Source organism: Dipodomys spectabilis, unplaced genomic scaffold (assembly GCF_019054845.1).
Source record: "Dipodomys spectabilis isolate Male_0828 unplaced genomic scaffold, ASM1905484v1 ptg000305l, whole genome shotgun sequence".
Lineage (NCBI taxonomy): Eukaryota > Metazoa > Chordata > Mammalia > Rodentia > Heteromyidae > Dipodomys > Dipodomys spectabilis.
In genome coordinates, this window is record NW_024870982.1 from 786,653 (window position 1) to 814,474 (window position 27,822).

Sequence of the window (27,822 nt, forward strand, 5' to 3'; positions counted from 1 at the left end):
TGGCCTTCAGTTATGAAGGAGAGTTTAGCTGGGTACAGTATTCTTGGTTGATAGTTGTTTGTTTTTAGGGCATGGCATACATCATTCCAGGCTCTTCTTGCTTTGATTGTCTCTGCTGAGAAATCTGAGGTGATTCTAATTGGTTTCCCTTTGTAGGTGATTACCCTTTTCTCCTTGACAGCTTTAAGGATCTTTTCCTTGTTCTGAGTTGATCCTGTGTGGATTATAATGTGGCAGTGGGATATCCTATTCTGGTCTGGTCTATTTGGGGTTCTAATGTGATGTTAGGAAAACGAACCCTCAAATATGTATTTTAATGTTTCTGTTTCTTTCATGCATGTGTTTCTAACGAATTCATAAGATTATTTCTTTGTTGCTTTGTATGTCCCTCCCCCACAGTGTAACCCCCGCTTTCACTATATTTGATGTCAGTATAACATGTGGAGGAGACGGGTACAAACAAGTCGTTTAAGGATTCAGGTGGACCTGTTGCAACAATGAGAAGTACAAAATGTCATGTCAAAACCAGCTTTACAATGTCGGAGTGGGGGGGGGAGTGGGGTTATGATTCGGTTGGGGGGAGGTGGGAGGGTGGGAAGGGAGGTGAAGGGTAAACAAAGGAGGAGGCTGCAATGCTTGGTAAGAAATGTATGCATTATCCTGCCCATGTAATTGTAACCCCTCTGTACAGTATGTTCTCAAATAAAATAAAATAAAATTTAAAAAAAAAAGAAAATATGAGATTCTTATCCCCAGTAATCCACCAAAGTTTGAATGTGAAGCTGTGCCTCAAGTAGTATATAGTAATAGGCGAGAAAAAGAGCTCAGGGACAGCACCCAGAAGGCAGAGTTCAAGCTCCAGGACAAACACAAATAGAAAAAGAAAGAAACAAACAAATAGAAAGAAAGAAAGAAAGAGAAGGAGAAGGAGGGAAGGAAAGGAAGAAAAAAGGTCAGAAAAAGAAAGAAAGAGAGAAAAAAAGAAAGAAAGAAAGAGAAGGAAGAAAGGAAGAGAACAAAAATTTTCTAACAAAGATGGTATCAGAACAAAATTAGAAAGCACAATACAATTTATAAAGATAGAATATTTCTCTGAACATGAAACACTACATTTGAGTGTGTGGGGAATATTTAATTGAATAAAAATCAAGAAATTCTAAAATTTTGAAGTCAAAACATTGAGCACATTCTACAACTGTAATGGGTATGATATAGGAAACGGTAAGGTTAAAAAAAAACCTCTATACAAGGTGGGCACCATTGTCTCATGCCTGTAATCCTAGCTACTGAGGAGGTTGAAATCTGAGGATTGAGGTTCAAATTCAGCCCAGGCAGAAAAGTCTGTGAAACTCTTATCTCCAATAAACCACTCAGAAATCAGGAAGTGTCGCTGTGGCACAAGTAGTAGAGTGCTAGCCTTGAGCTGAAGAGTGCAAGGACAGTGCCCAAGCCCAGAGTTCAAGCTCCACAACTGACCATAAAAACAAAACAAAACAAAACCTATATAAGCAATTGTATAAATATCTACCAAGAATAAGTCAAAAGAATTGAAAATTAAAGATTGCCTGGCAGAAAAATAATTGAGCATTGTGGCTAAAATGGTTAACCAAGACAAATAGTAGTAAATTAATTCCTTAGACAAAAGATGAAATCCAAGGATATATAGCCAATCTTTAATATTTTTGAAAAAAATCACAAGAAGAAAACATGAAGGAATATACATTGAAAAAAGTTGCACATAAAACAAAAAAATCAATAAATATAAAATATCCTAAAATGAAAATATTAAGTCAATTGTTGCTTCTTTCACGAGATTAATATAGTTACAAAACACTATAATTATAGTAACTAAAAAAGACAACTTGTACATATTGAACATCATAAGGAATGTGTTATTTGGAAGATTTTATAAATTATACTATGAAAATTATATAAGAAAATATTTTCATAAGTACTTAGGATGATACATTTGGAATAGAAAAATTTCTAATAAAACAATTCCATTAATAGTAGTCTCAGAAATCTGAGTATAAAGTTAACCACGGACATGAAATAATTCTCCAAGTAGGAAGAAAAGATAAAAAAGAAAGATAGAAAAATGTAGGAAGGAAAGAGAGAGTTAAAAGAAGGAAGGAAGAAGGAAAGAAAGGAAGAGGGAGGGAAGAGGGGAAGGAGGGATGGAGGGAGGAAGATATCGGAGGAAGACATCAGAAGATATAAAGATATTTTATGAACATGGACTAGAGGAAATTGATTGTTTTGCTTTGTTTTGTTTTGCCAGTCCTAGGGCTGGAACTCAGGGCCCTGAGCTTCTTTTGCTCAAGGCTACCACTCTACCACTTGAGTCACAACGCCACTTCCAGCTTTTCTTTTTTTTAATGTGGTACCGAGGAATCGAATTCAGGGCTTCATGCATGCTAGGCTAGCACTCTACCACTAGCCACATTCCCAACCCTGGACTAGAGGGTCTATTCTATCAAAACAACCCACAAATTCAATACAGTACCCACCAGAAGCTCAACACCATTCCCTACTTAATTGAAAAATCAGCTCTAAGATGTATATGAAAGCATAAAAGATCATGGATAGTGACAGCATTTCTGGTCAAAGAAGCAATTCTGTGAGGATCACAATACCAGGATTCAAACTGAATTACATAATCATAACAGCATATAGCAAATACTTAACTGGGGGAAACCCAGTTCTGCCATGCTAGTTTACAGCTCTCAGTTTTAGTTATGAACTTCACACTTCCTCTGAGTTTCAGTTCAGCCTACATTCTTTTCCATTTTTCCTTTCTTTTCTTTTAACTTCTGGGAATTTCAGGTTATCATTTCATCTAGAGTTATTCTAACCCATTTTGAACTGTGATGTAATGACTTTGTTTTGCAGCTGAATTCCATTTTATTACTTCTAAGAAGCAGATTTACTCAGCCTTGCAGTTTTCTATTTTGTTATTTTGTTGGAGAACAAGTTGGATTTTCATGCTTTTGTATTTTTCTGAGTGACTTTACATTAGTTTTTCTGCTACTTTTATTAATCTCTTTTTTATTTACATTTTGTTCTTTTCTGTCAAAACATTTAAACTGTTTTCTTCTGCTTGCATGTGTTAAATGCTAGTGAGATTGCATTCTAAGTGTAGTGGAATTTGTGTATCTATTGCATTTGATGTGTAAATAAACAAGTACTGGAATTATGCTAGTGTTTGGCATACGTATGGAGAAAACAGAACACAGCCACAGAACTTATTTGAGATTTAACTTAAGTTTATAGATGATATTCACAAATGTTTATAATTATAATTTTCTTCTAGAGGAAAGTGAATTATAAAATTCATTTTCTTGTTATCTCTTGCACTCACAGGCAGTGTAAAATTGTTCATATAGGGTAGGTTTTTAATGTGTCATCCAGTTTTACTCCATCAGAGAAAGATTGGATATAAATTATAGATACTACAAACAATAATGATACTGAGTTCACCTAGCTTGCTAGTATTGGGACAAAGCCCTACTGAAGAAGTGTGAGAAAGGATGACATTTATGTACACAAGTCATACCTGAAGGAAAAGCTCACACTTTAAAAAATGAAGAAAATGCATAAATTAATTTTCAGTTTACATTAACTCTAAATTAATCAAAGATATTTGATCATTTAAAGGAGAATAATTTTATTGCTTTATTTCACCATTATTAGGATTAAGGTAGCTAGTATTGTTGATGAATTTCTTTTCTAAAGCATGGTACTATATGGAAAGGACTCTTTGAAGTCATCTAAAATGCTATGAGAATCTATGATTCTCATAGACTTCCTAACCATGATCCTCAGATCTCAGGTTTCTGACTAGCTAGGATTAAAGTATGGCCATCACTATGGAAGGTTTTTCTTTTTTTCTTTTATCTTTTTTTTTTGTTTGTTTGTCATGGGGCTTGAGCTATGGGCTTGAGTGTTATCCTTGAGCTCTTCAGCTCAAGGAGAATGCTCTACCGCTTGAGCCACAGCGCCACTTCTGGTTTTCTAGTGGTTTATTGGAGATGAGCGACTCATGGACTCTCCTGCCAGGGCTGGCGTTGAACCGTGATCGTCAGATCTCAGCCTCCTGAATAGCTAGGATTATAGGCATGAGCCACCTGTGCCCATGGCATAGAAGATGTTATATATGCATCTTTGATTTCTATCTTGGTACCTATCCCTTCTACTCTGGGAACTTTATGTCAAAGAGTTTGAGTATCATACAGGCTATCACATAGCCTTGGGAAACATTAATTTTATTTCCCAAGATTTTAATATTTTTAATGAACTAAAAATAAAAGTACAGTTTTAATTAATATGTTTAATATGAGAGCGATTCTAGCTGTATTTTAAATGATTGCAAAACTTTCAACATATAAATTTAATATTAACTTATTACTCTGGGACTGGGTGCTGTAAGTCAGCTCTTCTGTTCAAGGCTAATGCTATACCACTTGAGCTACAGTACCACTTCCACTTTTCTGGTGGTTTATTGGAGATGAGTTTCACGGACTTTCCTGCCCAGGCTGGCATTGAATTGTGATCATCAGATCTCAAACTCCTGAGTAGCTAGGATTACAGGCATGAGTCAGAGGCACACGTCTTTTTCTTATTTTTTGTGCCTATAAAAATGCTTGAAGATTTTGAGCTCTTCATTGGATTTTTCACTCAAAGCTGATGCTTTTTCACTTGAGCCACAACTCCACTTCTGGCTTTTGGCTGGTTAATTGGACATAAGAGTCTAATGGACTTTTAAGCCTTGGCTGGTTTTGAAAAGTGACCTTTAGATCTAATTAGCTAGCGTTGCAGGAATGAGCCATGAGCAAACAGCTAAATACATAAAAATTTTACATGCATGACTAACAATTACTAAATGTAAAATAATTTGTTCATAAAATTGTATTTAGGTTGAATACTATTTTTGTTGGTTTAACTAGCAGTCACTAATGCCTAAAATAAAATTAGATGTATATGTGTTAATCCTTAGTAATTACAAAATGAAATAGGTATTTATGTCTAACTAGTTGAGTAAGAAAGATCCTCTACCACGGAATAGTAACTGTGGCTTCCCTGAAATCAGTTAATATCTACCAATATATTTCAACAAATTTAAAATTAATTAACCTTGACCTGATTAATTACATTTCAGTGATTTTAAAAAGTTTAGATTCTATCCACAATTTTGTTTTAGTATTTGTATAAGTACTTAGCAACTAATAAGCAATACTGAAGTTACCTATATAGGATAATAAAAAAAACTGTAATTGTGCTAAGTATACCTATTGTATTAAGAAAAGAAGCAGGTGTATATGAACTCTGTCACACTTAAAATATCTTAGTTATCAGTTTATAGAAATTCTACAGAAATAATGTGAATTATCTAATTGAAAATTTCAAGCTGATCATGATTAATATTCTTTCAAGAATTCATGATCAGGACCACAAAAAGAGCACTAAATAATGCATTAATGACATTCAACAAATAAAAACCATGTAACTTTGATTCTTATGCGTGTGATCTTAGTTCTTTAGGAAGCTAGGATAGAAGAATTCTGTTTTGAGAAAAGTATGTGCAGAAAAGTTGTCAAGACCTTTTCTCTACCTGTACATAGACACATTGATGAGCACCAGTCACTACATACTCCATGGGACAAGGAGAAGTGAAAAATGATGGTTCCAGACTAGCCCCGGAAGAAAAATTTGAAAGACTCCAGCTTAATATAGGGAAGCTAGACAATTTGGCAATCTTCTGAAATCAGAAGGAAGAACTAAAGTAGTCTGATAATAGTCCAGGAGGTTGCCCAGGATGGAATCAAATTCCTATCTAAAAAATAATCAACAAAGAGCATAGCTGGAGGATCACTGAGAGGTGATGTGCCAGCCTAGCAAACACAGGTCGCTGAGATCAAATTTCACTGTGATAAAAAAAGATAAATAAATAAAAGGCAAGAGGAGTAAATCCTAGCATTTTCTTTCAAACAATATCATATTAGTCCCTTGCAATGGTGGCCTTAAGTTGACTAGTCCTGATGAACCAACATAAGCAAATTGTCTGTAGTTTCTGGTGACACATTTGTAGTGTCCAGCAGGAAATGAAATGTAGCAAATTTAAGACCCTTCAAGACTTACGGACTAAGGTAGGGTGTTGGCAGAGTCAAGATGCTCATCTTTAAGATGAATGAAGGAGAAGGAATGCTAGTTAGAGCCTTTACTATATGTATGAATCACTGTGCAGGTACTTAAATTTTGGCAAAAGTCCTGATACTATTTAAGGAAAAAATGACCCTCCTCATTTTTGAAATAAATTTCTTAGCTTGCTACAAGGCCTTTTGTGGAGATTGATCATTTATTTATAGGTCACAATGCAGCTTGTGATATCCATTTTGAATTGAGTATTATCTGATTCACCAAGCAATAAGGTTGTATGTTAATATAAACATTTCATTTTCACAAATAAGTAGAATAAAAGCAGGCCTTAAAAACAAATTATTTATATGAAAAAGTTCCTTGAAATGCCCATTGTCCATCCTGCTGTCAGGATATCTCTACACAAGTGGACATCAATGAGTATTTGAGAAGTTTTGTGGGCACCTGACTGAAGAATGGAATATTTAGGTTTGGTTTACCGATAGTTTTGTATAACCCACAGATAATATACACATGAAAGTAGTCAACTGTGATTCTACAGCCAACAAAAACGGTAAATAACAGTTCTTTTGATGGTCAGGACCTCAAATAGAGACACTACTTGTTCTATTTACTAAGGAGAAATGGCCAAATATTTTATGATGTACTGATACATGGGACAATGAAAAGATTTTAGTGAGTAGAATAGTCTAGAACTTGAAAATATTAAATGGACTCATTGAATGATTGGAATTTTTAACAAGGTAAGTTCTTAATGAGGTTTCTGCATGGACTTCTCTAGGTGAAGAAGAGCCACAAGTAATTGTGTGCACTTCTCATATGTAGGAAGATATCTGTGAATTCCCACAGGAATGCTCACCTGAAAGTGACCTCAGCGAAGGAGGGAGTTAGCTGATGAGAATCATACCTATTCTGCCAAGAACAGATATCTATACCTGTTTAGAGAATCCAGTCATCTACTTAGTCTATCAATCTGTTGTTTCTCAATGGGCTCATGGGCCAAGTAGTCAGAGATGAAAGACAGTGGTTATATATAAGTTCAGCATCATGGATTCTCCTTGGCAATGTTGACCTGCCAATAACTCCTGCTAAACATCTAGTCTGCAATAGCAGACATTAACATTGAGCTTCCAGTAGTCCACCATTCCCTGAGGAGGACCTTCTCCATTGTGGAAGAGTTGATGCAATTTCATTTGAATCTAAACATACCTTAAATACAGACTTATTTTCATGCACAAAAAAGCTTTTGCTCAAAGTAGCATAAAAATTTCCACATGATGGAAAGCCCATATAACATTGCTTTTTACCCAAAAATTCACTTCACAGAAAATTAAGTATGGTAACAGTTGCATGCTCATGGAATTCTCTGTCATGTGATGGCATGAATTCTTGCCATGTGACATACTATCCCATTTAAATGAATAAGGAAACAGATGGTCAACTCTTTGAAGGACCAATTAGAGTCACTACTAGTTGGCAGTGCCATACAGGACTGAGGCATGGTCCTATATACCTTTTTGGAATCAGCCATTAATCCACAACATTTTTCTTCCAGAGCTAAGAGTCACCGGTATAGACGTAAAAGATACAAATGGAAGAGCTATTGCTCATTAACTCTCAGAAACTACTAGAAAGTTTTTGCTACTGAGCTTATGTTTTGATAGTGCTTAGGTCTTTCTGAAGAGGAAAATGATTTCACAGTAATGCCATTGAACTGGAAGTTAACCATGATGCAGGCCATTTTGGATTCTTCCTGCATCTGTATTAACAGGAAAAGAAAGAACTGTGCTACTGGGGAAGGTGATTTTGAATACCATCGGAAATTTGACCTTCTACTTTACCATGGAGGGAAGCAAGAATTTTTTAGGAATCTAAGTCATCACAGGATATCTGACTATTATCATACCTGAGAATGACATCAACAAGGCAACCCTGGCTCCTAGACCTGTAATCCAAACTGCCCAAGTGACTGCAGTCTGAGTATCACAATTCTATAAGCCAAGTTGGGCAGAAAAGACTATGAGACTCTTACTTTCAATTAACTATCAAAGAAATGGAAATGGAGCAGTGGCCTAAGGTGTAGAGTGCTAGACTTCAGTGAAATTGCTCAGAGATATTACCCAGGTCCTGAGTTCAAGCCCTATGACCAGAATATCAAACAAACATTGTCAATGTTAAAGAGATTCATTAAAGGTTTTATTTCTTTGCTTACACTTACTCTGATTTTATCTTAAGCCCAATTTTAGTAGATGATTGATTTTAGAATTTATTACTTTCTAATATAAGAATTTTGTGGTATAAATGAAATAGCACTATGGACATTTACTAAGGTGTCTCCACCAGTTTTATGTTCTTTTTAGAATCAGACTCACACAGTTTTATTGTCTTTTGTAATTTATTCATAGAGAAATTGTTATCTTACAGTTTTCTAATAGTTCTCAAATAGTCTTTTAAATTCTATGCCAGGGGTTTGAACACAGTTTCTTTTTCATTTACAATTTTTTTCCCTTGGTGCACACCACAGACCCTTCATTCATTCATTCATTATTTATTTATGTATTTTTTCCAACAGGTCCTTCCTCTGTTTTTACCTCGGCCAGGATCACAATTTTCTATATAGGCGATAAATCTCCTGCATAGCTGGGATTGCATTTGCATACCACTATACTAGTTAAGTGTGAATTAAGTTGAGAGGAGGTCTTGCTAATTTGTTTTTATTTTTTTCACCCAACCTCTCCTTCAAAAATGCAATCCTTGCCTCTGAAATTACAGGACAGTTTAGGTACTAAGTTAGCAAGACCTTAACTCAAAGAACTAAACAAAACAAAACTGTTGAGCATGGTAAAACATGCTTGTAGTCTTCACAATGAGAGGTTCAGGTAGAAGAATTAAGGTCCATTTTGATCTGTGTAAAAGTTTTGAACCCCTATGTGAAGAATACTTAAACACTGGAAATTACTTATGGATATTGCTCAGTACTGGAGCACTGCCTAGCAAACAAAAGGGCATGAATTCTAATCAGTTATTTTTTAAAAGGGGTTGGGAAGAAGAGAACAAAGAAGAAGAAGGAGAATGAGGTGGAGGAGGAGGAGGAGGAGGAGCAGGAGGACGACGACGACGACGACGACCACGACGACGACGAGGAAGGAGAAGGATGAGGACGAGGACGAAGAAGACAAGGAGAAATGAACCGTCATTAATGTACAAGTTCCCAAGACAGGGTCTATTACATTAGATGTCTTCAAGAAGAAGAACGGAGGCAGGGAGAGAGGGAGAGCTGGAGAGAGAGACAGAGACAGAGAGAGATGGAGAGGGAGAGACAGCAAAGAGGGAGGAAGGGAAAAGGCAGGAAGTAAGGGGTCGTGAAAGAAAAATGGTAATCAACGAATAAAAGACTAGATGAGAAAAATATCTGAAAACACACACATGAAGTAAGACTTACATAATACCTATTTCAACAACAACAACAACAAAAAAAAACAAAGTAGAAAGGAGGCATTGAGAGAAAGGATTTGGGAGAATGAGAGAGAGTGGGGAGAAAAAAGGGAGAGAGGGATGGAGAGAAATTATAATCAGTGAATACAATCTTAGATAAAAAGGTTGCAAAAATACACATGAAGTAAGACTCGTATGATATCTTTAAAGATGCTTCTTCTATTTCTGTTTCCTTCCTGAATCTTATCCACCTGGATACATGGATTTATTGCTGTTGCCTCATAGATATGAATGCAAGTGGTTTCAGACCTTGCCTCACTTATTTTATTTTATTTTTGTAAATTATAACTTATTAATTGAGCGAAAATATTTATGAAACACATTTTAAATAATCATTGATTCTGAGAAGTGTTATTCGCCAAGAGAGAAAAAAAGCTGTGAAAAGATTTGATTTAAGTTTTACTCAAATCCTTAAAGAGTGATGGTATCATTGGCGTGGACTCTCATACAAAAGAGGGACTATTTACCATAAAGGGAATTTGAAGATGAAGAACTGTAAGTATTCAGGCTAAGGTCAGTCATAAGCACACATACAATATAAAACGAGCACTGCATGCCACAAAGGAGCTCCACATTCACCTAATTGTTTCGCTTCAGAATTCCTAGATGAAAGCCTACAGAGGGTGCAAGATGTAGCACAAAGTGTTTTGCATTCACATTCTGGGTTCATTCTGAGGTGCTCATGGAGAAACTGTTGTAGTGCATCTAGATTCTCTACCAAGCAGAACACTTCTAGCCATCTCCAGTCACCTGCAAACTCCAGCAATGTCCAAGCAGACAGTATGTTTCCAAAAGCCCAGCCATAGCAACTCTTTGTCATTCTGTGAGCCCACAATGATTTGCTCTCTCTCCCACATTTCTGTGTCTATATTTTTTGCAACTATTCTTATTTTAGTAGCCAACCCTGTAGTACTCCAATACTTTCCTATAATTCATAGTTCTTTCTATTGAACTTCCCCCTTGTTTAAATTACTGTGTGGTTTCTTTCCCCTGTTTAATCTGACTGATACACCATCCAAAGCCATCTGTCTTCTAAGGATTATTAAGACTGGCTCTAAGCTTTACATTTCCTGGTCGAATAGAGGTCCATGTCTTATGTCTTTGTAGCCAGGACACATTTAGCCAAGGATCAATATTCTGAAGATTAATGACTGCTTTAGTGCACAAAAGTATTTAATAGGGTCTTTTAAATCATAATTCTAAGGCATTTCTATTCTGGTCTATTTTTCAGAAGACAAATTCTTTAGTATTTGGTCATTCAGAACCTGCGTGAAGACTGTACAGATTGGAAGTTGGTGCCTGTTCATGATATACTAAATATATTGCAAAAAAACCCATACATAGACATATATAGACATATATATATAGTGCATGTATATAATGTGTATATACATATATATGTATATCACTATACATATCACTATATATATACATACATATATAGATATATGTATGTATATATATAGTGATATGTATAGTGATATACTGCAAGGGCAAGCCAGGAGATCTAAGCAGTGTGGTGGCGTGGGAAGAGAATAGAACACAATTGGTCAAGAAAATTTACAAGTTTTGCATAAATTTATTACATAATTTTGAAGTTTTCTTTCCCTTTTTTTACTTTTGTTAAGTGTTGAAGATGTTATTTTACGAGTATCAGAATTTAGGGACTGTTTCAGAATGTGAGAACGTTTACCATGGTTTAAAATACTAAAGAATGATCATTTGTTTGTTGTTCTTCGGGTATTAGGGCTTGAACTCAGTGTCTCACAATCTCTCTTGGCTTTTTTACTTAAGGCTGGCACTCTAATGCTTGAGCTATATATCCACTTCTGGATTTTTAAAGTAGCTATTTGGGGACAAAAATCTCACAAACTTTTCTGCCCTAACTAGCTTCAAATCACAATCCTAAGATCTTGGCTTCATTGAATACTTAAGACTACAGTCATGAACCCACCAATGCTTGGACACAAATGAAATTTCTTATTAAATGATATTTCATATTTCCTCTCCTAAGAGTCTTGGTAAACCTAATGTCATCAGAGAGATACATTGAATTCCCTATCCAGGATCACAAAATCAGCTATCAATATTGCTGCAGTCAGAACCACAGTTATTTGAGGAAAACCTTCAGTTCTGAAAGTTAACGACAACAAAACTTTCCAAACTATTAGCAGGTATATGTCTATAGCAAATCCATTTGTCAATGTCATATTCGTCACCAAAGCCTGTACTCTTGTCCAAGATCATATATAGATTCTATCACTTTTGATTTTCCACTCAAAGCTGTAGCTCTACCACTTGAATCATAACTCTACTTCCTGGCTTTTGTGTTCATTAACTGGAGATGAGTCTCTTGACCTTTTCTGTTAGACTTTGTGGAATATTATGGAGAGATGTTAGGATTAATACTGAACATAAATATAAATAAGGGAGAGATGTTAGGATTAATACTGAACACATTTACTGCATGTTCCATGTTCTTTTATTATGAGATTTGGGCATTGGAATCCTCCAGTGTTTTCAAATAGAGACGATTTTCAAGATGGGAAAAGTCGTGCTCATTCCCATTTTGGACACACAATAAGTGTAAGTTGATACAGATGTAGAAGAAATATTTCACCTTTTCAAATAAAGCATATCTGGTTAACTCAGTAAGTTTTGATATCATGGTAGTATCACCTGTAGTCAGAGATCACATTTCAATGGTAAAGTAAGAACACATGGTGTATTCTGTCTGGTATCACTTCCTGTGGTGGTGCTGGTGATGATGGATGTGTTTGAACATAGGGACTTAATTTCTGACTCAGTTTTCTTGTTCATGGCTGATAGTCATAGCTAGAACCATCAGCGATGGAGTCTCATAAGTCTTATTCCTACACTGGCTTTGATCTTCCCTCCTCCAGATATCTGCCTTTGAGTATCTAGCATTATAAAAGCATGACCCACTGTTGCCCGGTTTTATTTTAATTTTATAATGCACCAATCAATAAAGATGAAGTTGAGTTCAGAAAAGGGGAACCAAATTCAATAAGAATGTTTTATTGTGTTTATCCAGAAATGACTTTCTTCTGCCCTGAGTAATGGGAATCACAGCAAGAAGTCAATTATAATAATGAATAGAAAACTTTGGCAGAGAAATTTGTAAAATGTCACATCAGGTAGGTCTGCTTGCTAATAACTTTTCTACTTTTAGTAATGTAGATCCATGACTTAAAACATCATCAAGTTTAAGGGAAAATTTAAATTTATGAGTTAATAAAAAGACTTTTCTAATGATACTTTTCCTCTGATATTGTTATTAGAATATGTGGGTAGATAGCTACCACAGGTTTCATTGTATAATTTAGATAATATGATAATATTTTCTCATTCCCGTGAGTTTGAGTCTACTTCAATATTGCCTCCATGTCATTCATACATGTATCACATATAGAATGCTTCATTTATTTATTATGTTTAAGAACGTGCACAGGTTTAATATATTAGAAATTGCCTTTAAATCAAAAAATCATATTCATTTTCAGATTTTCAATGCCTTTAGGGTTAATCCTTATAAATTTGGTATGTTATTAACCCCAGTGCATGATAATACATTTGTGATGGCTTGTTAACACAAAGATAGGTTGGGGTAACCCATGTTCAAATTAATTCATTTTCCTCTCACACACAATAACATCTTTAAGTTGCTAGACACTGGGTGAGAAGTAGGTTCAGTTACAACTTGGTGAGAACCTTCTTTAGTGGGAGTAATGAGGATATATTTCTATGAAATGTACCTATAAGAGTTTTGACAAGTTCCCATAACAATGCTCAGAATATAATAATTTCTGACATCCGAGGAAAGAGAGGCTCCCAAAATATCTTGACCTTGGCAACAATGAGCTTCTGGTTAAGACAAAAGGTGTCACTATTGTGTGATTTGAAATAGGGGAAGGATTGTTTGAAACCCCAGTCTCTTCTTGCCTTTCTGTCATGAATTAGGAAAGTCAAAGCTCAAAAATAGTGGAGCGGGAGAGAGGAAGACAGAGAGGAAGAGAGAGAAAGAGAAAGAGAGAGACTGGGGTGATGTTTCCAGGACAGGGATAACAGAGAGAAACAGAAAGCAAGAGAAACTTAGGTATGAAATACAAAGCAAATATCTTCACTGATACCTTCCAAACCTACCCCAGGGCTCGGATATAAGTGATTGATGGTGATATAACAAAGGCTATATAACAGCAAGGTGTTTTGGTTTTTTTCTCCAAATCCAGCAGGGGGGAATAAATAACACAAGAATATAAAAAGTAAAGAACATTTAATACCTACAAGTACAGCACAGGTGAAATAGATTTTAATGCCCAGCCAGGTAAATATAAATCCTAATACTAAAGGCATGTTTTACTTGTATTCTATGTACTGGATGTTTTTGTCTTTTAACAAAAATTTAAGAGACTAAGAGCCAGATTCAGAAAACATGTATGAATTTTTAATCCAATATAATAATTATCATACTGACAATTTCAAAGAATTATATAATCATAATTACTACAAGGAGTGCTGTAGTGAACAAATTGGACATCATGAATTAAACATACAGGTAATGAGAGAGACGGTAATATTAGAAAGATTTTTTAAATTATCATTGACAAAATTAATATAAAACAGAAAACAAAGGGCTTTGATGAACTCATCAGTGTAGTGGAAAAAAGACATATGAAGAATCAGTGAGCTTAAAGCCTTTTCAATAGAGAGTTACCAAACTGAAATTTAGATAGAAAAAGGAATGAATTAAAAGAAATAGCACAGACATCTATCTCATAATTATTGAAGATATAGCATATGTATAATGAATACCAGAGAAGCAATAATACAAAAGTTAGAAAAGCTGTTCAAATGATAGTAGTTGAAAATTAAACAAAATTTATATGAAATTCCAGAAGCTTACAGAAAACAAAGCAAAATGTTTAAAAAATCATATTTTAATGGCAGAATAACAACAGCAGAAATAAAAAAGTCACCCACCACAAAGTGAGACCATAGACAGATGTTCGTAGCAGCAGATAAAAAAGAAACAATCACTATGTGCATTTGGTCATATAAAATAATATTTAAAGATATAAACTCCAAGAAATGAAAATGAGATTTTTGTTGTTGCTGCTGCTGTTTTTGTTGTCTTTTCCTTTATTCTTTCTTGGTAGTTTATTTGTCATTAGAAGGATGGGAGGGGCACAGAAAAGGTGAGACAAAGGGAGAACAAATGCATCAGTGGTATTCATTAGACAGTAAATAGAAAATGAACTGCCATTCAGTAGATGAATGGAACAAGAAAATGAGATATATGCAGAGTGCCAGTGGCTCATGCCTCTAATCCTAGCTATGCAGGAGGCTGAGATCTGAGGATCATGTTTCAAACCAGCCCGGGCAGAAAAGTCCTTGACACTCATATCTCCAATAAAGTACCAGAAAAACAAGAAGTGGCACTGTAGCTCAAGTGGTAGAACTCTAGCCTTGAGCTGAAGAGCTGAGGGACAGCACTCAGGCTCAGAGTTCAAGCCCCATGAACAACAACAAAAAGTTATACATATATATATATTCATATATATAAATTCATATATATATGAATATATATATATTTATTTATATATATATTCATATATATATATATATATGAATTCTTTCCATCATAAAGAATGACATTGTCCCATTTGTAAGGAAATGGAAGGACTTGGAAAAAAATCATACTAAGTGAAGTAAGCCATATCCAATGAAACATAGGTCCCATGGTTTTTGTGATGTGTAATAAGTAGTATACATCTAGAATAATATTAGCAGATAAGCAGAATAGCTCAATAGCTATGTTACATATGATCATATAAGACGATGCTAAGAAAAATGAATCCACAAGGTTCTGGGAAGATGGCAGAGGAGAAGCTGGAGGCTAAACAAGCTCTCAATAGAAAGCAGTTTTAGTGTTCCAGTGAACACTCCTAGGCCAGAGAATTACACCAAGTGTGCCATCACAGTACGAAGAGTTTGGCCAGAGAGAGAAAATCCAGACAAGGAGAGCACTTGCCGGCAGCTGTGGCTGCAGTTGTGGCAGTGGCGGCTGCGGCCATAACCAGCATACCTACAACACAGAGAGTCCAGGACAAAGGCACCAGGCGCAGCTGGCGAGCAGATACTTCTCAAAGCCAGCAAGAACTGACAAGGAGCAGATACCTTTATCCTGCAGATAGCAGACCAGAGAGGACCCAGGAACCAACACTCTGGCAGCATGAGTATACCAGAGATCTCCATCTTTGATACTGACAAAGGCCTGGCTGAGCCACCAGCTCCAACTCAGGCCTTGGGAGAAAACCCAGGAGTCATTTAGCAGGTCACAGGACCCTAACCTGACCTGTCAGGCTCAACTCCACCCAGGAAAAAGTCATCCAGTCCAGGCAGAGTTAACTCTGCCCCTGAGGAGTGGCTTTCTTCACTAGGTAAACAGAGCCAGAGGCTGCCCCTCCCTACAGCAGCCAAAACAATCAATTAAAATTCAGTAAACAAAAACCCTGATAAATGCTCCAAGGTGGGCTCTGAGAGTGTCTCCGAAGGTAGCCCCTCAGGGAAAAGCTACTGTTTGCGGAAAAGCTTCAACTCTACCCAGAACCTATCCTCATCACAGCATCTCCAAACTAGAAGAAACAAGCCATCTCCCTCTTTTGTGATACTCAAAGCAGATCTCTTTCCCACTGAACTAGCCTGGGAGTAGGATCTCAAAATCCTGGGTAAAGCAGAACATTTTTCTGCTTGCCCAAACAAACTGGCTTAAGTAACCAATCAAGCCACAGGAAAACCAAACACCACAAGCAGACCAGCATCCACCTACAGACTGGTTATGGACACAAGGGAGACAGAGAATCTTCCCAACCCCCTCAAAAAAAATCAAAGAACATTTTTTGTACATTATTTTTAATTTTAACTTTTAATGATTTTTAAAAACTTGTTTTCTATTTTTTGTCTCATGCCTTTTATCTCTACTGACTTTTCATCCCTTTTTTCTTTCTTTCTTTCTCATTCTTTTCACTTCTTGCCCTCTTTCGTTCTTTTCTGCATGATTTAATTGCTGTTCTGTTCATCCTCAGATATACCTGTCCTCGATTATTAGATCTTATCCTCCCTGTGTACACACTTAATCCAGAAATATATTACTCAATTCAAAACCTCTTGGACTTAAATTCTTTAATAGAAGTATTACCTCATTATACACATGTAATGTTTTAAACTATTTTGAACTCTGGGCTTGGGCGCTGTCCCTCAGCTCTTCAGCTAAAGGCAAGGGCTCTACCTCTTGAGTCACAGTGCTACTTTCAGTTTTCTAGTGATTTATTGGAGATAAGAATCGCACAGACTTTCCTGCCTGGGTTGGCTTTGAACTGTGATCCTCCGATCTCAGCCTCCTGATTAGCTAGGATTACAAGTGTGAGCCACCGGCACCCAGCTAATATTTTAAACATTTTTAATTTTTAGATTTTCATGTCTCCTTTGTATCCCTCCCCTCCTCTCATCCCATCCTCATTCTTCTCTGAATACTACATCTTCAAACTTGCACTGTTTAAGGGTTTAACTTTTTAATTTTAAATTTTTGTTTTTCCATTTTTTTCTTGTTTCCCCATTTTCTTTATCTTCTTTTTTTCTCTCTCTGCTATCATTCTTTCCAATCCATTTCCCTCTTTGAGATTAGGACTTGGTTAATTCCACTCTCCCCTCACCTTTCCACATCCCGCTAATCCTATTTTTCCCCACATTCTCCCTAAACATAATAATTTCTGGTTTGCCAAATTCTCCTTTGCTGTTCATAGCCCATTAATACATAGTTGTTTGATGTTGAATAGATTGTATGTCTTGATCAAGAATGTATCTGCAAACTTTTGACTGTGTAACTATGGACTTTGGTTGATGCTTGCCTTAAAATAGTGTTCTAGCACAAAACTAGTGTTAGTCTCATCCCAAATGGGAAGAACAAGCTGGAAAAAAGCATGAGAAAAATGACAAGTCTGGGTATCTCAAACTCCCACTCATGACAATCAGGGGACAGAACAGATAATGAATAATCCAGAGGAGAGTTCCCAAAAAAGCTCTACAAACACTATAGGTAAACATGGTAAATGAAAAGATTGAAAACGTGCAAAGGTCTCAGTTTGAGTGGGATAGGGAGAGAGAGGAGACAAACCAAAGGTCAATACAGGAATCTCATAAGTGTGAGGAAACGACTCAAAGATTGATACAGGAATTGTGTGAGCAGATTGAGAACACTCAAAGAGAAATGAAGGAATTGCGGGAGCAGGCTGAAATCAGCCAAAGATATAGACAGGAATTGTGTGAGCTGGCTGAGAGCAGACAAAGAGAAAGTCAGGAATGGCGTGAACAAGCTGAGAACACTCAAAGAGAACTACAGAAGTTGCGAGAACGTGAGGAAGCTAATAAAGAGTTAATACAGGAATTGAGAGAGTGGGATGAGAATAGACAAAGATCAATAGAGGCATTGATGGAATCCATAAACAGAAAGCTGAAAGAAGTCAGGGATACCACAAAGGGAATGCTGAGTGGAGCCCAATAGAAGGATTGGCAATCCAAGAAATCCATAACCAATCTATTAAGTGATTTGAGAATAAACAAAGAACACCAAATTAAGAAAGTAAAGAAGTTCATACAAGATCTAAAACAAAGCTCCAACAAAGAATTTGAAGTCATTAAAGCTGACCAATTAGAAGGAAAAGAAATAAAAAACAAAGTAGAAAGTCTTGACAGTAGGTTAGACCATGCAGAAGATAGAATCTTTAGGATTGAAGACAGCCTACATATTATAGAGAAAGAACATAAAAACATCTAAGACAAATCCAAGAAACATGATAGATCTATTCAACATCTGGTTTGAGTTCCATATATTTTATGTAATTATATTTAAAATATATTTTTATTTTTGTACTTGTGAATAAAATGTGTTGGTTCTAAGCTCCTTGCAGATGGCTGGTTCTTATCAATTGTAGTGCAATTAAAGCTTGACTTATCAGAGCACACTAAAGTGAACAATAGATTATACCACAAACTAATAAAATCATAATGGAAGCTCAGATATTAAGTGTTGGTTTCTGAAAGATGCAGCATATGAAATCATCTTTCTCATTGGTTCAGGACCTGTTTGTGTTGGAAGCTGCTGAATTAAATAAGTAACATGTAAGTACACTGAGATTAGACATAACTAACTGCAGCTTATTGCATAAACACACTGAAAGCTAATTTTGGAGTATATTTTTCTAGTTAATAGCCAAGTTTCACTTAATTAAACATAATTGAGGATCAGCCAATCATAGGCAGCCAGTTGAATATTCTGCAAATAAGCAAATGCTTACTATAGCCAATAAGATTTTTTCTTCTGTTTGACGCTCCAAAATTCACTAATGACATTGCTAAGTGGAGTTTTCCCAAATTCTATTGATTATGATTTCTGTTTAGTGTGTGCTTACCAATTCACAAATCATTCTTTATTCAAATAAACCAGTAAATTTAATTTATCAAAGTTTTGGTTTTAAAAGATTATGTTTTTCTGTCAGTTGTGGGGCCTGAATTCTGGGCCTGGACTCTGTTCCTCACCTGTTCAAATCACAGCGAGTGCTCTACTACTTGAGCCATGGCACCACTTCTGGCTTTTACTCCTTATGTGGTGCTGAGGAATTGAACCCAGGGCCTTGTGCATGGAAGGAAAGCACTCTACCACTGAGCCACCTTCCCAGCCCCTAAAGGATCAAAATTTATATGCTATGGCTGAGACAGATCTGAGGTCATAACTATAATTGGGGCTGGTTTGATTAGACATAGTTTTTGAGTGGTTACATGCACACAGGGATTATGTCCATTATAATACTTTAAGAACTTTCTCAAGTATCTTACTGATGTTATCTCATATTCAAATATTTACAAGTTGGTCTAGTACATATGTATGTCTGTGGTTAATTAAATTTTTAAGAACTATATATTGTTTTACACATTACACAGAAAATAATGTAACAGAATAGAGCTTTAGCTGGATTATTAGTACTTTTCTTATTTAAGATAATTACAATACTGCTTTGAGTGATGAAATTAGCTATTCTATTTGGAATGCTAAAAATGTCAGCAATAATACCAAAATATTATTTTAGCTTTATATTTTCATGTTATACATCCTTTAAAAAATCCCCTACACCTTATAATCAATCCCAAAGAAGCTTGGAAGAAAGTAATTAATCTTTAACGTAACCAACCTTCAATATAAGCAATGTTACTCTAATTAAGTATTTTCCACTTCTGCAGAAATGGAGAAAATAATGTATTGGGCCTGAGAATTTGATCAAAAGAATAGATTAAGTTAATTGTGCTAAAAAGAAAATAAAACATCTCTGAGAGATATAACTAACTCAACTGTCTTTTATTGTATCTGGAAAATAAAGCTTTAGAAGTAAGAAAAAACAAAACTAAAAGCTAAAACTAGAATCACTATCCTTTTTGGATACTTGCAGTTCAAATTATGGAGATTAGATTGAATCACATTTGTATTTAGCTGTTTGTTTCACTTTCCAATTAATGCATAAAATTTATATAAGTCGTTTTTAACAATAAGGCACACTTATTATATTTACACCATTAGTGTTTCCTTAAACTCATGAAAATTATATTCTCTAATAACATGTTATTTCTGTTTTATTTTTCTAGTATACTCATTAAAAGCTATTTTCAAAGTTATCTTTACTTTAATCTTTATTGAGTTATATTTTAAAAAAAGTGAAATGGAAATGGCACTGAGTTCACACTACTAATTACATTTTCTTTCACTCTGATTATGCTTGTTGATAACTTCCACTTAATTTTAACTCATAGCAAATGGTTGCTATAAAATAAAATAAAAGGCAACATATTGTCTCAGTGGTTCAAGGGAGAAAATTAAGAAGAGAAACACATGAAGGATTTTTTTTCCATTTAAGAAATCAAGTGAGGGGCTGGGAAGGTGGCTCAGTGGTAGAGCACTTGCCTTGCATGCTCGAGGCCCTGAGTTCGATTCCTCAGCACCACATAAGCAAAAAGAAAAAAGCCGGAAGTGGCGCTGTGGCTCAAGTGGTAGTAGCCTTGAGCTGAAGAGCTAAGGGACAGCTTCCAGGCCCAGATTTCAGGCCCCACGACTGGACCCCCCAAAAAAAAAGAAATCAAGCGATATATATATATATATATATATATATATATATATATATATATCTGTATTTCCTAAAAAATATAGGTAGCATTGTGTGTGTGTGTGGGGGGGGGGGGGTTATGGCAGTCCTGAGGCTTGAAACTAGGACTTTCATCTCTTGATTGGCTTTTTTTCCATCAAGGCTGGTACTCTGCCACTTGATCTATAGCTCTACTCCCAGATGTTTTTATTGTTAATTAGAGATAACAGTTTTACATACTTTTCTGCCTGTGGTGGCTGATTCAGGAACATGAATATTTTGAATCCTGGTGTAAAAAATGTGTGTGCAGATAGCTCTACTATAAGGCTGACTTACCTTTCTTCAGGTGTATATGTAGGTTTTCTTGTGTGGAAATCCCACACTGATTTCTATTGTGGCTACAGATTAACTTAATTTCCAGCATTGTGTAGGGTATCTTTCCCCATCTCCTTGCCAGTATTTGTGTTTTCTTTGATAATAGGCATTCTGATTATGCACAGAAGGAACTTCAACATAGATTTGATTTGCGTTTCCTTGATTACTAAGGATGTTGAATATTTTTCATGTATTCCTTAGACACCTATATCTGTTTTGAGACCTATCTAGTCTATTCACGTGCCTACTTATTAATAAGATTATTTGTTCTTTGGGTGTTTCATTTTTGTCTATACATTTTAGATGTTAGTATTTCTTCTGTTACTCGAAAGGCAGGAGTTTATTTTACCTTTTCTTACCAAAAGATTCCTAGTAAGATTCAAATTAATCAAAGATTGATTTAAAAATGAGCTGAAGGATTTCTTTCACAGAGTAGAGTATCTGCCAATAAGTACAAGTTCTGAATTCAAACTTCACTGTCTACAAAATGAGACATGTTTTAATATTTTAAATCAATAAAAGCTAATCAGCTACATTTTCTAAAAATAGTAATTCTAAATATTTCACTATTCATGGTAAAACTATTGCAAATTTTAGCACAAAGAATTATTGGTTCTATTTATTACTTTGGTAATCATTCAATCTAGCCAAATTTTTAAAAAATGCTATTTTTCAAAAGGTGCTGGTGGATTAGGTCTGTAATCCTACAACTCAGAAAGCTGAGATCTGCAGTTCAAAGTCAGCCTTGGCAGGAAACTCTGTAAGACTTACTTCCAAATGAACCAGAAAACTAGAAGTGGTGCTATGGCTCAAGTGGTAGAGTGCTCTCCTTGAGCTGAATAGCTGAGGGACTGCCCCCAAGCCAAAAGTTCAAGCCTAACGACCAACAACAACAACAAAAAAAAAACAACAAATAAAAACACAGTTTTGTATAAAGAGGAAGAATCTCCAAGTTTTTATTCAAGTTTTTAATGTTTTTGGCAACTGTTTTCCTTGAGTAGAAATGGACAGCTTATATTTCTCATTATGATAAACTTGAAACTATGTGGATGCTTTTCTCCCATGCTACTATGTGGTTGCTTTTCTCCCATTTATAGTATCATTCATCTAACATTATTAAGATGAAAAATACATAAAGGACAAGACATTATTTGGCAAAATTGGCCAGATGAAATGACTATAGCATTTTAGTACTTTGGCAAAGAAGCTGTGATTTTCCTTCCTTCCCTAGGATTGGAACAACGAAAGAATAATTGTCTTGATTTTTCCAAATAAGTGAGAAAGGCAGCTCATATTCAAATAATTAGAAGATAGTGAAAAGAAAGTTCAGGATGCATAATATGTTTAATTTTGAACTTTCCTCACAAGAAACTTCCAAGAAACTTAGCAAACATTGGTTATAGATATATCAAAGGGCAAACTGCAAGTGCCTCACACCTATGGTTTGCAACTCAGATGGATGAGATGTGGAATTGAGATTGGAGCCAGCCTGGAAAAGCAATAATTGCATGGATGATGCCCGCTGCTCTTAGATAATATGTCTTTTCCTCTGATCCTCTAATGTGAAGCTGTCTCCCCACCTGACCATCCTTCTGATTTATTGACATTGTCATTGTGATTTCTGGTTTTCTCCTTCAACATGAAATGTGCATGGAGGCAGACCATTCACAGTTGTATTCACATCTGTTTCTCCAGTTGCCAACAACAGTGCCTGGTCCTTAGTGCTTAGGAGTCTTGTGTGGAGATGAGTCTGCTGTGCTCCTGAAATCTCAGAGTTCAATCAGGAAATCTCATCAAGCTGTGATTTTCTGGTCAATCATCATTTCTTCTAATTATTTTTTCCTCTCTGTGTATCTAAGTCCACCTAAGGGTGAGATCAGCGCCTGACATCTATTGGTTGTGATGGCAAAGGTGGCTGTGACATCATAGAATTTTATTGTGAAGCTACAGGAAAACTTGATAACTGAAGCACCCAAATTGGTAGGCTCCCACGCCTTGGAATACATTCCACAGCTCTGCAAACAAACATCATTCACTCTACTGGGCTCAGAATCAGTATATGTTTCCCTTTCCTACTTAAAATAAAGAAAAATTAGACACATGCCCTTTTTGATATGTTGTTGAATTATTGAAATGTCCCTACAACAAAAACTAAAATAAAATACCATTAGTGGAATGTAAATGCAAGGCATGGAAAAAAAGAAACAATCATAAATGCTCCTAGGGAAAAGAAAAAACATGGCAACTGCTACAAAATCTTGTTCTTAAACCCAGGACTGGTGGCTCAAACCAGTAATCCTCGTATAATATAAGCTAATGAAACTTTTCTTTTTGTGCCAGTCCAAGGGCTTGAACTGGCGGCCTGGGCTCTGTGTTCTTTAGCTCAAGGCTAGCACTTTACTACTTGAATCATAGCAACACTTCTAGTATAATTGGTAGTGTAGTGTAGATAAGAATTTAACAGAATTATTTTTTTACCTATGTTGGCTTCAAACTGTGATCCTCTATGTCAGCCTCCTGTGTAGGATTACAAGCATGAGCCACCAGCACCCAGGTAAAAGTTACGTTTGTAAGATATTAAAACTTATTTATAGAAAAAGCAACATAAACAAATGAAACATTAGAACAATAAAACTGAAAAAAGTTTTATGAAAGGTATAAAAAGACTAACACTGAAGTCCCATGTTCAAGATTCAGGTCCACCACAAAATAAAAATGTGTAGATGATGAGAATGAATAGCCTGTGACAGAGTTTTAAATTAATCAATCTGTTTTTATTAGAGTTCTTGATTATAGCCATTCTATTTGGGGTGAGGTGGTAGCTCAATGTTTTGATTTCTTTTATAACTAGAGAGGTTATTTCTTCATGTGTCTATTGGCCATCCTTCTTTCCTCTTCACAAAAGTTTCTCTTTAAGTCTTTAGACCACGTATTAATTGGGCAGTTGATTTTTTTTTAGTATTTGTTGTTGGGGGATTTAATTTTTTGAGCTCCAGGTATATTTTAGATATGAGACCCTTGTCCGTTGTATGGTTATGAAGATATTCTCCCAATCTGCGGGCTTTCTATTGATCTTGCTATGTCTTTTGCCATGCAAAAGCTCTTCAATTTCAGGCAATCTCATTGGTCCAAACTTTCTTTGATTTGTTGTGTTTCTGGGTCTCTATTAAGAAAATTTCAGCCTGTGCCAAGGAGACCTAGGGTTTCTCCTATTCTGTCCTGTAATGTTTGCAGAGTGTCTGCTTTAAATATGAGGTCTTTGATTCTATTTAGAGTAGATTCTTGTACAGGGAGATATATAAGGATCTAGCTATAGTTTTCTTTTTTCATTTTTTTATTTATTTTTTATTGTGAAAATACAGTACAGAGGGGTTAGAATTAGATGGGCAAGATAATGAGTACATTTCTTATCAAGCATTGTAGCCTCCTCCTTTGTTTCCCCTTCCCATCCCTTCCCAGCCTCCCCCTGCCCCACAACCAATCCTCACCCCCACCCCCACCAAATTTGGAAAGTTCATTTTCGACATGACAACTTGTGCTTCTCATTGTTGCAACGGGTCCACCTGTATCCTTATTTAAATGACATGATTTTCGGCTTCCCCTCCACAAATTATACCAACATCAAATACAGTGAAAGCAGGGGTTATACTGTGGGGGAGAGACATTCAAAGCAACAAAGAAATCACCTTATAAATGCGTTAGAAACAAATGCATGACAGAAAAAAAAAACATTTGAATACATACCTTAGGGTTCATTTTCCTAATATCACATTATCTGACCTTTTCCGCTTGACTCATACATATACTAGATATTGAAAATAAGGGAAACCATGGTACCTGTATTTCTTTGGGCCTGGCTTACTTCACTTAATATAATTTTTCCCAAGCCTTTCCATTTCCTAACAAATGGGGCAATGTCATTCTTTCTGATGGAGGCATAGAATTCCATTGTGTATATATACCACATTTTCTTGATCCGTTCATCTACTGAGGGGCATCTGGGTTGGTTCCACATCTTAGCTATAGTAAATAATGCTGCAATAAACATAGTTGTGCTGGTAGCTTTAGTGTGGTCTTGTTTGTAAACATTTGGGTAAATGTCCAAAAGTGGGATTGCTGGGATTGATTGGTTGGTTTCTTAAGTCAGTTTGTTTGAACAGGCAGAAAAATGCTCTGCTTTACCCAGGATTTTGTGATCTTCCTCCCAGGTTAGTTCAATGGGAGGGAGTTCTGCTTTTAGTATCACAAAACAGGGAGATGGCATTTTCCTCAAATTTAGAGAAGCTGTGATGAGGCGAGGTTCTTGGTAGAGTTGAAGCATTTCAGCAAACAGTAGCTTTTCCCAGGGGCTAGTTTGTGAGAAACTCACAGAGCCCAGCCTGGCACCAGTGTTAGGGTTTATGTTTACTGAATTACAATTGATTGTCAAGGCTGCTAAAGGTAGGGGCAGCCTCTGGCTCTGATTACCTAGTGAAGAAAGCCACTCCTGGTCCCGAGTTGGGTGACTCTTCCCTGGGTGGAGCTGAGTGTGGCAGATCAGGTTATGTTCTTGTGACCTGCTAAGTGACTCTAGTTTTCTTCCAAGGACTGAGTTGGAGCTAGCAGCTACACCAAGCTTTGTCAGTATCCAAAATAGGGATCTCCGGTATTGAGGGGGGAAGGGGTGGCTTTCCCTCTTCTGCTCCCGTAGAAGGAGTGAGGACGTTAGGCTTCTACTCATGCCGTCATGCCGAGTCTTGATTCCTGTGTCGTCTCTGGTCTGCGAACTGCTGGATGAAGATATTTGCTCCTTGTCGGTTCTTGCTGGTGTTGTGTAGAATCCGCTTGCCCACCTCATCCGGCTCCTTTGTCCCGGTATCTCTGTTTTGCAGGTATGGCGGCTACGGCCGCCGCCACCACCGCTGCCACTGCAGCAGTGGCTGCTGGCATATGCTCAGATCTGTCTCCTGACCTGGATTTTTCCTCTCTGGCCTAACTCTCTGTCCTGTGATGGCACACTTGGTGTGATTCTCTGGCTTAGGACTGTTCACTGGAACTCTAAAACTGCTTTCTATGTGAGAGCTTGTTTAGCCTCCAGCTTCTCCTCCACCATCTTCCCTAGTTCCCCCTAATTTTCTACAACTGATTAACCAATTTTGCCAGCACCATTTACTGTCTTTCTTCCATTCTATTTTTTTAGCTCCCTTATTGAAGCTTTGATGGCAATAGGCCTGTGGGTTCATTTATGGGCTTTAAATTCTCTTCCATTGGTCCTGAGGTCTGTTCTTGTGCCAGTAACAAGCTGTTTTGATCACTATTGCTTTGTAGTAGAGTTTGAAATTTGATCTTGTTATTCCTCCAGCATTGTTCTTTCTGTTGAGAATTGTTTTTCCTGTTTGGGTCTTTTATTGTTCCATATGAAGTTTTGGATTGCCTCTTCTATTTCCTTGAATAATGACTTTGGTATATTGATAGGTATCACATTGAATTTGTAGATAGCTTTGGGAAGTATTGCCATTTTCACAATGTTGATCCTCCAAATCCAGAAGCATGAGATGTTTTGCCAATTTCTAAGTTCTGTTTTGATATTGTTTTTCAGGTTTTTGAAGTTTTCATCATAGAGGTCTTTCACTGCTTTGGTTACATTAATTCCAAGGTATTTTATTTTTTGTGGGGCTATTACAAATGGAGTTGCTTTCCTGATAACAACAGATGGTGGAGGGGATGTGGAGAGAAGTAAGACCTTCTGCATTATTGGTGAGATTGTAAACTTGTTCAACCACGTTGGAAAGTAGTATGGAGGCTCCTCAAATCCTCTACATAGAGCTCCCCCATGACCCAGCAATTCCACTTTTGGGCATTTACCAAATGATCACAAACAAGTCCATACTAAAGCTACCAGCACAACTATGTTTACTGCAGCATTATTTACCATAGGTAAGATATGGAGCCAACCCATATGCCCCTCAGTAGATGAATGGAACAAGAAAATGTGGTATATATACACTATGGAATTCTATGCCTCCATTAGAAAGAATGAAATTGCCCCATTTTTTAGGAAATGGAAAGACTTGGAAAAAATTCTATAAAGTGAAGTAATCCAGGCCCAAAGAAACATAGGCCCCATGGTTTCCCTTATTTGCAAAAAATAGTATATGTTTGAGAGAACAAGAAAAAGCCAGATAAGTTGATGTTAGGTGAAATGAATCCCAAGGTAAGGATTCAAATGTTTTTTCTTTCTTGTGATTGTTTCTAACATATTTACAAGATGATTTTTTGTTGCTTTGTATGACTCTCCTCCACAGTATAACCCCTGTTTTTACTGTATTTGGTGTTGGTATAATTTGTTGAGGGGAAGGGAAAGAACAAATCATTTAAATAGGGATAAAAGTGGATTCATTTCAACAATGAGATGTACAAGTCGTTATGTAGAAAAACGAACTTTACAACTTTGCGGGGTTGAGGAGGTAGGGAACTGGTGGGGGGTGCAGGTGGGGGAGATAGGAAGGGATAGAAGGGGAAACAAAGGAGTAGGCAAAAATGCTTGATAAGAAATGGACTCAATATCTTGCCCATGTAAATGTAACCCCTCTGCATTGTATTTTCACAA